Below are 13,165 nucleotides of genomic sequence, written 5' to 3'. Positions count from 1 at the left end.
TAGACATTGTCACAGAGCTGTGTGCCAGTGCCCAGCATCATGACCAAGCTGCACACAATGCTATTAAAACAGTAGAGAAAAAGGATTTTAATTCAAAAACCTGATGGAAACTTCATAAAAGCAAAAGGAAGCCGCAACAAATACAGCAAAATGGTTTATAACTGGGTAAGGCAAGTGACAGGTGATGTCAAAGAGCTTATTCGAGGTTATTTTATTCAATATAATATGAGGGGAGCTCAATATAACACTGTCACAAAAAAATCTCAGTTTATAAAACTGCATCTTTCCCTTGTCCCTCATAAGCATCCTAGAGGTTCCACATGTGTTTATTCAACCTCTGGTTACCATGGAGGAGGGATACAAACTGCAGCAAAAGACACAATCCCAAAAACATCAGTAGGTAGAGATCTTTCCAGATTTTCAGGCCAACAGTTCAACACTAGACTAAAAACCTAAACTAAAAACAACAATAAACAATGGACAACATACTGCTTGGATAAAAATGTATCTAAAATGAACCATTTCTAGGGGAACACGGATGCTAAAAATGAGGAAGCGGTGATGGCAACATAAACATGGACAGAGAAACAATGATAGTTTTACAACTGAGCCAAGAGGTAAAGGAATTCTACACTTTCTTCCCCAGAATAAATGGGGAAAAGAGAGGATGTTTCTATGGAGGAGAACAATGACACTGAATTGCAACAGTTTGGGCTCTTTTACAATGTTATTAGAGTCATCCTCAATTGTCTTTACTCTCCGTTTAGGAGAGTGATGAATATACAACTGTGTATAAAACATAACCAATCAATGTCATAGTAATGGTTCTGTTTAGTTTAGTTGTGGATTTATGAAGACTCAGTTCAGCAGTTTTCCTACCAGCTCAGTCTGTCTCCAGCCATCACCCCACTCTAGATTATCTACACCTGTTTCCACTAATATGTTACTCAGCTCACCTGTTCATCAGCCTACTTATACCTGCCTCTGTCTATTCATCTCTGTCAGAGCGCCTCACTCTTTTCCCATGTGTTTTGCCTTAGCTTTACTTGCTTATGAGTGTTCTGCCAGCTAAACTCTCCTAGTCTCCATGAGTCTCAGCTGCTTGCTTGCCCGTTCTGGTGGTTCTTGTGGTCCATACGGCCTGTTGCTTCAGTCAACGCCTACATCTCCTGGTTCTCAGCTCATCCCTGCAAACCAGCACGCTCAACCAGGATTCCCCTAGCAAGACTGCAACTGTTGCCTGCTTCATCTGCCATTATTGAGCTCTTCAATAAACCCTTTGAATGTAACTCTGTCAGACTGAGTATCGGGTTCACCTGCAGTAAAGTGTGATAATCAGTTCAATCACTTATTTTGGAAAAAATTATACACTGTAAATGATTTACTAGCAAATATTTGAGAGATTGGCACATAGCTGTTAATTGTATATAAAGATATAATTGTTAATTGAGGCAAAATGGAGAGTGTTAGCCTAGTGGTTAGAGCAGTGCGCTTGTGCTCTGAGAAGGTTGCAAGCAGCTGGTTTGATCCCCAGAACTGCCACTCTGGGTTCCTGGGCAAAAGCCTTTACCCCACACTGCTCCCCAGGTCCCACACAATGGCAGCCCACTGCAGAGGAAATTTCCCCATTGTGGGACAATAAAAGACTTTACATTTTTACACATTATATTACATTACATTCTAAAAAAGGAGTTGTGTAAAAATGTGAAAATTAACATGGGAATGAACAAAGGTGTCATGATGGGTTCACTAGTGAGACCCAGTTATGCAGAACACCACGGAGACGGAAACAGAAGTAAAAGGTTTAACAATGTTTATTGTCACAAGCACAGTATAAATCACTGGTTCTGGTTCAGGCCTGGGGAACTGGTTCACTGGAGTCTGCGTGGGAGACAGTTCAGTTAGCGTTTGCTCAGAGGAGTTTGATTCAGACAGTTTCTGATTGTACCTTGAGGGTTCTTGGTTAAAGCCTTGAGAGGGAAACTGTTGGGTCCGGAGATAGTTTGTTCAGCAGAGTCTTCAGTCTGCTTCAGCGTCTTACTTCTTGAGAGAGAGCTGACCTTGGCTTTGAGTTTCCAGCTCTTGGTCCAGAGCTGCATGGAAATCCAGAGAGAGACTTCAGGTTTGGCTCAGAGGGCAGGCTCGGCAGGTTAAGCTCTTCCTGAGCTTCACAGGAGAAAAACAGGTTTCCTGGAAAACAGAGACAAAGGTTAGAATCCAGTCTGGATTCAAAAGTCAACGAAGGTTCTCAGAGATACTAGGCTTAGGTGCTAACCAACTGGATTAAACACTGCGGCGTTGAGGCAAGGTCTGAAGACAGCTTAAATACTGTGGATCCTCTGATGATGGGATGAGTTTCAGCTGTGCAGGAGGCTCAGCTCAGGAGGATCCATGGCGGACTCTGCTGGAGGAAGGTGGTACTTCTCCAGCTCCCAACAAAAGGAAGGTAATCTTTTCTCTGAAAAAATCTGCTGAGGGCTGAACAATCCCTCAACTCAAAAGATCTATCTATGATGTAAAAAAGAAGAATTCTTCCTTAAATGAAGATTTTGGACAACACTCCTCATGCTTCAATGTGTCAAATTAGGCAAACCCTCTGCTTAACTCCCACCATCACTTGTACCCACTCTTAGCCCTGCCCAATGGGGGTCTCTTGGTTCTGACCACTTTGATGGCATTGGGGCATGAAAAGTTTGTCTGGGAGCTAGGTTATGCTTTTAACCTAAGGTACCATTTTAAGGCTACTGATGTTCCACTATCCAAATCCTTGCAAAATGGATTGTTCCAGATTCTCTTATGAAGACATAAAAGTATTGATAAAAGAGTAATTTGGAAAAATATGAAAAAAGTATATAAAGAAAAAATGCTCCCAGAAAGCAGCAAAAATCTTAAAACCATTAGTTCTTATTTCTTAATTTGCCCTCGACTGATCTATTAAGTATTAATCAGAACATGAAAAAAATTCACCTACAGCCAAAATTTGCTTTTGTGCCCAAACACTGACTGGTCCAGAATTCTTATTGTATTCCTATTTTTGTTGTTGTTTTTTGTTTCTAATCTGTTTCCAAAGAACTTGTTTTTTTTCCTGTCCATAAAATCTTTCTAATTAGAGCTGTTTTCTGTGTGATTCACCCCAGGTTAAAACACCTCAGTTTACACCTGAAAAAGAGACTTGACTGGAGACACAACCCTGAAGTTTTACTTCTGATGAAAGCCTACTGTAGGTCCTACCTACATAGATGCTGTAGTGAAGAGTGTGATCTCTTCAGCAAACATCTGTTGACCTGCAGAAGCTTAACAAGTTAACAAAGACCATCAGCTCTGTTCTAGAAACCCTCTAGGACCCCGGGAGAGGATTTTGCAAAGAAGAATTGTTTATAAAATGAAGAACATTATGGGCAACCTTAGGCATCCTTTGCATAACACCCTGAGTAAGACATACTCCTACAGGAGATCATTCTTGCCTATACATCAACTAACAACTACAACAGCTCATTGAAATAATTCTAAATGATGACATTTGTTTTCCCTTATGGGAAAATAGAGTATTTTGATTTAATGTTCAGCCATAGATTCTGAGCGGCTTAACTTAAGAAAATGGCTCAACATAGGCTGTATAAAACAATCCTAAATTACTGGTAAAGGTTAATGAGGCAGGACAGATAATATAAATCTAATTCATGGATGTTGATTCAAACATCATAAATCTTTAGTATAAATGTGATGATTGGAGTTCAATATCACTATATTATTACTTCCTTCCAATACGATTGAAACTGCACACTGAGTGGCTTTAGGAGCTTGGTTATGGGACATTTTCTTCCTGCAGTCTAAGAGCAGCAAGAGTGGAAAAGCCTTTTCCTGCTGTGTGGTGTGCAGTTCATGGTGTAAATAGAATCTAATGCAGCTCAGCTTCAATACAATAATGCCGAGCAATCATCAGATGAAATGTTTTTGTGGTGCAAGGCTTCAGATATCACTTTATACCTAGAGCTACATTTAACATTACACTGCTCAATCATTTTTTAATGTCAACATTTACTTTCTTTCTGCAAGGTCTAATGCAAATAGGATACATCAGCCAACTTTTATTTTGTTCTCTGAAAAACCTAATGCAGTGTCTGATGTGTTTGCAGACTGGCAAATACATTTAATTCTGACATATGTAGCAGTTGGGTAAATTAACATTTAAAATGCTGTAAAGGTATTTATATGTAAAGTTATATAATAGTAACATCTTATAAAACTCAATAAAACTAAAAACAGACAATAGAAACTGCATTTTGATTCCTTACATTGTGAGCACCTTAGTGCTTAGTGTATAGAAACCTTTAAATGTGGTAACAAATCTCTCAGTGCAATAAAATAAAAGCACTTTATTGTACTGGGATAAAATATGATTAGATTCTTAGTAAATTTCTAAAGGAGGCCAAAGGGAAATTTATTCAGTATAAATGAATACATAGATGGTATCTAACCCCCTGTAAACTTCAAAGAATGGGAATTATAACAAAAGATAACTGCTGGAAATGTCAATCAGCTATGGGAATGTTTGTACACGCTGTCTGGGAATGCAATAAAATCTACCATGTTTGGGTGCAAGTATTACATCTCATTAGTACATGGATTGGTATGACCATACCAAAGTCACAGAGGTTATGTTTGTTGGGAGATAAATCTGTGATTCTGTGAGTAAGGAAATCTGAGCATGTGGTTGTTAAAGTAGTGGTACTTACAGCAGCACAGGTAATCTGAGTGTCTGGAATGACCCTTCTCCTTCTGAGCTTAAAAAATGGAAAGAGAATATATTTATAATAGTTTAATATGGGAAAATGGTGGGGGCAGTGAGAATAACACACTGGGTGAGCTACCACACTAAGCCATAGCTCGTATAATCTAGCACTGATGGCTGGGACCAAGCAGTTTAAATGGGAACTGGAACAGGTGAATCTAATGAATGATAATAAAAAACTGGGTGGAGCTTGGCAGGTGGATGAACTAAGCCAACAATCCAGTCATCAGTGCCATGATCATGACAGTTTTGTACATCTTTCGTACAGGCTTCTGTTTTTATTTTTAAATATGTTATGGGACCGTTAAATATGGGAGCTTGTAAGTTATATGACTACTGAAGTTGAAGTGTTCATGTTAAAAGTTGGAAAATCATATAAAAACTTGAAAGAAGAAAAGCTATTTCTTAATCATATTTATTTACTAAAAAANTTTATCCTAGAGCAGGACAACAACCCTAAACATTCATTGAGAGCTACATTAATCCAAGTCAAAGCGTATTTATGAGTTAGATGGCCCACGGCGAAATCCGGACCAAATCAAGCTGACAGTTTATGGCAAAACATGAACAGTGATGTTATAAACATTTATTATCAATCTGACTGAAGTTTAGATATCTTGCATAAAATAATTGAACATTCACCTTCTTAAAAGTAAAGAAAAGCTTTTAGGCATATTATATATAATATATATAATATTCTGATAGGTAGCTGTTTCGCCTGAATACAACTGTAGTTTTTTTTTTCTTTTATTGTATTACTTTTCCAAAAAGAAACATCTTTATCATTTTCCTTCCACTTATGACTTATCCAGTACTCTGTGTTGGTCTATCACATGAATCATGATTAAAGATATATTTTCCAAAAGAAAATAAATACATTTTCTAGGTACTACAGTATGAGATGCAAAAAGTGACCAGCTCTGCAAAAATAAACAATATATATATATATATATATATATATATATATATATATATATATATATATATATATATATATATATATATATGTGTGTGTTTTAGTTGCTTTTGTTCAGCTGAAACCACCTGTACCATAATTATTGGTTCATCAAAAATGGATTAGGTATAGAATTCAGTTATTAATTTGTTTTTTTAAGGTCTGTTAGAGATGTTTATTAGACAGTTCAAGCCTACAACCAATCAATAATATCTACTTACCACAAAATATCTACAAAAGAATATTGGATTTACCTTTTTTGGGGGGACAAAAGTTAATGTGTCTGTTTTTCTCCTTCCTGCTAGGGTTTTAACTTATCCATTATTATTCCTTAATCCAGCTTACTTACAATTAAATTTTCATTCTCAATCATTCTTTTTGAAGAAACTTGGTGGTATCTGATTAGTTCTAGATGATCAAAAATTAATGTTAATGATTTACCCAGCAAACAGAAATCCACAATAAATGTTGATTTGACAGCTAAATCCTTTCATCTTTGTTTTTAAACTCTCCTGCCTCTCTCTCTCAACCCCCCAAACTCTACTTTTCCATTCTCTGTACAACACTGAGTCATGTGGTCCTTTATCCTCCCAAGGTCCAAAGGCTGAATGCTGATAGAGTGATTATCCAATGCATTAATGCTAACTTAAGATTAACACACAAGGGGCTGTTAAATCATGCTTTTATGGAGCTCTCCCCTGTTAGCGCAGATGCTATCAAGGTCACAAACTTAGGAAGGTTGGGTCCCTAGCTCACTAAATGAAAAAGAGCCTCATTGGGGCATAATAAACTAGAATATATCTTTAACTCTTATTTATCACTGTGAAAACAAAGTAAGGTGAAGTAATAAAAGGCCTAAGCAATATCAGCTTATTATAGAGAGAACACACATTTTCTCTTAAGACCCAAACTAAAAGTTCTCATAATACATGTTGCCTTTTCCAACTTCCATACAGAACTGCATAAGACTGGCAAAAATAAACTTTTTTAATCACTTAAACTTAATTAGAATTTTTTTGCTATTTTACTTTGAAGGAGTAACTAGGTTACCTTGCAAGAAAGCTAAATTGTTGTGAGATTTGTGAATTCCTGACCTCTGAATATGAGTCACATGTCAAAGCAATTGCAGCTTGTATACCCTGTAAAGCTTTTCCCCCTATTCAGGTCTTCTCCAAGTAGGCTTCCTCACTACAGGAAAAGGAAGTAGAAAACACAGAGGTCTACAGCTTTTTGAAAGCCTAATCATGCTGTCTAAGATTGACAGTCATTTCTTTCCAGGGTTTTTTCACAACCTGTTGTTAGTTGTGGCATTTATGGGCTAAATCATGGGATGTCTTTAAATGTTTACAATTGTAAACCCTCATCAGTTGCTCTCTCACCATATTTTTCTGGACAGATCTGTCTGCTTAGTTACTAATTTTTCTTAGGTGGGTGGTGCAGAAGTTCTGTCTGCAGTGACGCTGCACGGAGGGGTCCTGGAAGCCAAACATGACTATCAGGCTGTGCAAACTAAGAGACATGTTAAATATAAACAAACCATTAGCCTCAAATACAGAAACGTTGCAAACCAATGAAATGCAGTCAGATGTATAATGTCAACCAGAAGCAGCAGGCTAAAGCAACAAACATGCCTATACTGGTTTTAGCTGGAATTTGCAAGCTCTTCTCCACCAAATTGGGTTAGAGTTTAATTAAGTTAACACCGCTAGTCATGAGACAAATCAAGAATGTGACACATCATAGCTGCTACTGCTGTGATTGGCTAAAAGCTCAACATGGGAGGAGGTTACCCAATGAGCTTGAAGAATTGTACTGAATGTCCTTCCCTTTTGTGAACACTTTCCACAGGAGTCTCTCAAGAAGAATACTGTTAAGAATTCAAGTTGAACTACATGGAACAATCTGGCTTATGCCAGGTTAGTAACCAGGGACGCTTCTGAAATGATTGCTAGTGGTATCCAAATAGTGGATGCTTCTTAATTTGGGATGGTAGAACAAAATGAAAGAACAATAATTAAATACATTTCAGTCACAATGAGGTTACTTATATTGTTGTATACGATGAGTATTCAAAAGTGACATGCAATAAAGCAGTGGGCTCCTGGGATCCTGATAATGACAATCATCTTTTCCTCTTTGCACATTTGACTTTCACACTAAAAACTGTTTCCACAATATAGCTGTTGATATGAAAGCTGCCAAAATATTTCCCAAGACAAAAAGTGAGAGACATTTAAAGATGCATAGTGTATCTGTGATGAAATGTCTTTAAAAAAGCATACCCTGAAATAAAGAGAGAGAAATTATTACCCTTTAAAGGATCAGGTACCATATTTTTGTTCTTGCATTACCCTGTTTGTCACATTAATCTAGATTTTAGTAAAGTTCCTGCTAGATATGTTGGATGCTTTACTTGCATCCACATCATGGAGGAAGAGGATCAGCTGCATCTTAAACTACTTATTCAGATCCCAGAGGGACTTCCAGACATCCAAAGGCCAGCTGCCGGTGGAGACAGCCTGAAATCTTCAGAGTGATCTTTGGCAGGTTGAGCCAATATTTGGAGCAGAAACCAGACTATTTCTTTCAAGAAAAAGACAGGGAAAGCTCACAAGCAGAAATGCAAGATCAACTCACTGACAGTTTCGGCAGGTTTTTAATCTTTGTTTTACTCACACCTTTATCTTTCTTTAACGACTAACTCACTCCTAAGTCAGCTTTTTTTATATTTTAAATGAAAACTGGAACTGGTGGATTCTGTTTTTATGGATATTGTGCATTGTTTTAGTAGATTATTTGTCCCAAAATAATCTCATTGCTGCCAATGAAAGAATTTGGTGATAGCAAAGCATAATTTGCATTGATTAAATGGTGCATGTGTGACACATCGAACACTGGAACTTGAATGAATAAAGACAATTGGAGTGACATAAAATACAAATTCATGGTTATAAGAGTAATGAAAAAACAATAGTTAGATTAAAGTAAGACATAAAATGTAAAAGTGAAGGTTAAAAAAAAGGGTTTATTGGAATACTTTCTTTAAAAAGCGTACACCTTAGAACTGTTTCTTAGGTAAAAAGTTATTTGATTGGTGAGCCACCTGCTAAGGTGACATCTATGGTTGATTAGTGATCCCTGCTTAGGAATGATGGGGAGCTGTTAGCTTATAATGCCTCATTTTCGCTGCATTTGGCTGAATGGAAGTGTTATAGTGAGCTTCTTTAATTCATGTTAACCATTTTCAGGTAATTACTGAATATTACTGTTTGTTTGCCTGTTTAAAATGTCTGCTAATATACACTTTGCTGTTTTTAAAGTGTTTCAACTTCAAATTGAGTGATTTTTTAAAGCTAATTAGCTCTGGCGAGTCTGCTGATGATGTAGCACTATGAGACCAGTATCAAGGCATTACAGTGTCTGAATATATGTAGAACACTCATCTAAGCCAGTAAGATGTTAAAAACTGCAAATAAAATTGGTATTGGTGATAAGTTCACTGTGGTATTTGGGAAAAATTTGTATTTAGGCTTTCGTGTTTTTTATATAAGAACAAAAAATACAATAAGAAAAAGCATGGAAATGTGAAAATACATAGAAAGAAACGGTTTGATAAATATATTTTTATTTATTTATCTTTTATATTTCATTTGACATAAAAAATTAAATGTAAATGTCCTTTTTCTAAATACCTTTGTATAGTGAATTAATTCCTATACAAAAGAGTGTGTTTTATTTTATTTTTTTTAAGGAGGTCTCAACGAGATTAATAATTGATGGATCAACTATGGAAATGGACGTCAATAGGCGTAGATGTCAATAGACAACATTCATCTTTTAACTCAACACATTGTTCTATTTCGGTGGCTGCATCATCCAAAGGACTCAGTCTACCTGGACTGGGTCCTTCAAAGGTCGTGAAAATAAGGATGCTGGAAGGTATGGATTCCAACAGGTCCAGCCTTCTCCGACTCTAAAATGTGAAATGTTCAAGCAGGAGGACTACTATGTGAGAAGGATCATGTCTGGTCAGGGCAGCAAAATTCATACAGCAGATACTGTCGCTGTGATGGCATGGAAAGAAACCCAGAACTGTTGGTATGTTACAGAGTATGTGTAATAATGGGCCTGCAAAATTAATAAAGACAGTACATACACAACTTCTTACAATTCATAGTTAGTAGTACCATTATACAACTTGCTAAATATAACTCAAACATAAATGACAATTAGCCGAAGAACGGGAAGGATAAACGTTACATAACCAAGCGAGGCGTTCAATCACACAGGCTAACTGAGTGGATAAACATCAGCAGACTCTGGAGAGGTTATTAGATTGTTCTGTTGAACCCTCAGCACTCTGTGTTTAAATTTTGCAAAGCAGTTCATCCTGCATGTGGGTTCTTCTGATAAAGGTCTTGGTCCTATATCAAAACCAAGAGGATAAGTTACGTTAGACTATGGCTGCAGGATGCTAACCACTCCTGAAAGAAACTACCATTTTCATTCAGGGAACCTAGAGTTTCTAGGACTAAAGTGGCTCATCACTGAGAAATTCAGGGATTACCTGTGTTATGTTCCTACATTTATTCTGTTTATAGAAAAAAATCCACTGACCTATGTCATGACGAGTGCATAACTAAATGCAACTGGATCCAGATGAGTGGCTGAACTTGCAGATTCTATCATTCACTACCACACAGGTAAAAAAAAAAATGTATGCAGGCAGCCTTTCAAAAATTCCTGTCATCATTTTGAGCAAATGATGAAGAGGTGTACAGAGGAACTCTCTCTGAAAGTGTGGCTGCTGTAACCCTAACCATTGATAAGGCTCCATAGAGATCCTGTTCTATGATGAACTAGATGATGTTTAGTTTAATGTAAAACAAAGAATTATTGCATATTGCACCTTTAAAGAAATTTAAAAAATGCTTTAATATTGCTAAGGAGCTATTTATGTTACCATTGGTGAGGAGCACAATTCATGTTACATTTAAGAAAGGCTAAAATTTCACAGATTTCTCCTATACTGAGTTGTTAAAGAATTGACTAATTGTCGCAGATTGTAATAAACATCTGTAGTAGAGGGTTAATGAGTTTCGGTTGGCACTTTGTTAAATCACAAATCTATTAAAACTAAAATGGTTTAAAAGCAGTTTGAAACGGCTATTTGAGAGGTATCATAGAATAGAGTGTTTAAACTGCAAGAGCCTCCACAGATTTTTCTTGCAAAAATAAAACTCCTCTAGATGCACACTTCCTGATAAAGACTGGGTCACAAAACTGCCCTACTTGTGTGTCATATTCAGGCTTCTCAATGAACTCAGTCTGTTGCTTCAGGGAAGAATGACAGCTGTCTTAGATTGCCAGATAAAGTGTCTAAATTCAAAGCCAAACTGGAGCTGTGGAGACTGTATGGACAGATCAGTGGGGATCCTGGAAGAGACGAAGTCGTGATATCAATATTCCCTCTAGATATGCAGTGACAAATTACAGTTACATCATTAATAAAATCAAAAAGTAAATATTATTGTGAAATTTTTTTATGGAGTTAATGTGGTTATGAAAATTTTAAACCACAATCTAAGTTTACACCATGATTCTTATAGTAAGTCTGTCGACTAGATGATTACAGCACTAAAAGCTGAAATGCATAAGTGCACCAACTTAACTCAAATACACAGAGAATATCAGGCTCAGAGCATCAGACTGTAGCTATGTTAGCACAGCAATCAAACACTGGTTATTATTCGTTTTCTAATATAAAATCTACCATATCCTTAAATACTGAGTCTTTCATGTATATATGTAATAAACGACAAATAAATATTAATAGTATTATCATTTTAAACAAAGATGTCAACTTTAAGAAATCAATGACATGTTGTATATATTAAATTTATAACTGGAGCAGTTCTCCTGAACTCAGATTTGGACTGAATAAGTGGCTGTTGTTTCCTCAGCCTATTGTAACCTCACTCCAGCCAGATATAATCCTTATCTCTGAGGCAACAAAACGACTAAGTGTGCTTGAGCTCATTGTGCTCTGGGAAGAGCAGATGGAAGAGGCTCATGAAAGAAAATAAGCAAAGTAACAGGAGCTGATAGAGAGGGTCCAGGAATGAGGCTGTAGGGGTAGTTGCGAGGCAGTAGATTTGGGCTGTGGAGGGTTTGAAGGACGTTCACTCTCAAACAGAACGTAACAGGAGCAGCTTAGAAGAGGGAAATTTCAACTGTATGTGAAGCAGCTGAGAACTCCAAAAGGTGGGTGTGAATAAAGAGCTGATTCATGGGCGTTTGCTCCTGGGATGCCAGCTGGGCTGCGATGAACCTCAACTAGGTCAGGTGCCTTGGTGCTCATAGACCCAAAGCACCCAGTGACCTCAGGTTACATCACTAATGAAGCGTCCTAGTGCATCCATTAAACGCATCTTACAAAACAAAACATTTGCAGCATGATTAAAAGGAAAACAGAGGAATCCTTGATTACCTCTAGGACTAACAAGAGTTGTTAAAGAAAATACTGTATATGTCAACCTGATCATTAAGATCTGCAACATGCTCTCCCTGTGATTTAATGAAATTAAAATGATCAATCTTTCATAGTCAAAATAAATAGATCATGGCTGACTTTTATCATGGCAAATATGTCTGCACATTTATTAAGGGTGTCAATGACCAACTGCAAATCTGACAACCAGTAAAATAACAGACAACAGGGACTCTGGTCTCCCATCTGTACCCAAATTTTAGCTCACGGCACACCTTAGATCAGGCATCTCAAACTGGTTCCAGAATCATGTTAAGACTGGACTTACTTGATGAGATGACTGGAGTCTGGTGTGCTATTGCTTGGTTGGAAAGAAAACCTGCAGCCACACGGCCCTTTCTGGATCCATTTTGAGACGCCTGCCTTAGACACTTAGACACACTTAGACACCTTTTACTGTCATTATGTATACACAGAGTATATACGAACTATATACGAGAAATGTCATTTAGTACAGCTTTTCAGACAGTAAATGTACATTTCTATTTCCATAAAGTGCACCAATGATGAAATGTAAACAGTGTAGGAGAAAAAAAAAATATGGTGTAAAAAAACGCATTGATATGGAAGCTTAGAGCATTAATATATATGGTGGAAATATGCAATATTTTTGATTTTGTTTTATCAGTGTGATGTAGTCTGTTACATGATTTAGAGATTTATTTTTTGACAGTTCAGCAGTGTGATGGCAGTGGGGAAGAAACTATTGCAGAATCTGCTGGACTTGCATTGAATGCTACGAAGCCTCTTCCTAGAGGGCAGCAGGGAGAACAGTCCATGGTTGGAGCTTGACAGGTCATTAATGATGTTACAGGCTGTGGACCTGCAAGACATAAGAAATATACTGTATCTGTATAAAAACAAGCCC

The sequence above is a fragment of the Cyprinodon variegatus genome, unplaced genomic scaffold (genome assembly GCF_000732505.1).
Source record: "Cyprinodon variegatus isolate N-32 unplaced genomic scaffold, C_variegatus-1.0 Scaffold315, whole genome shotgun sequence".
In the NCBI taxonomy this organism is placed as follows: Eukaryota; Metazoa; Chordata; class Actinopteri; order Cyprinodontiformes; family Cyprinodontidae; genus Cyprinodon; species Cyprinodon variegatus.
Note: the sequence above shows the minus strand (reverse complement) of the source record.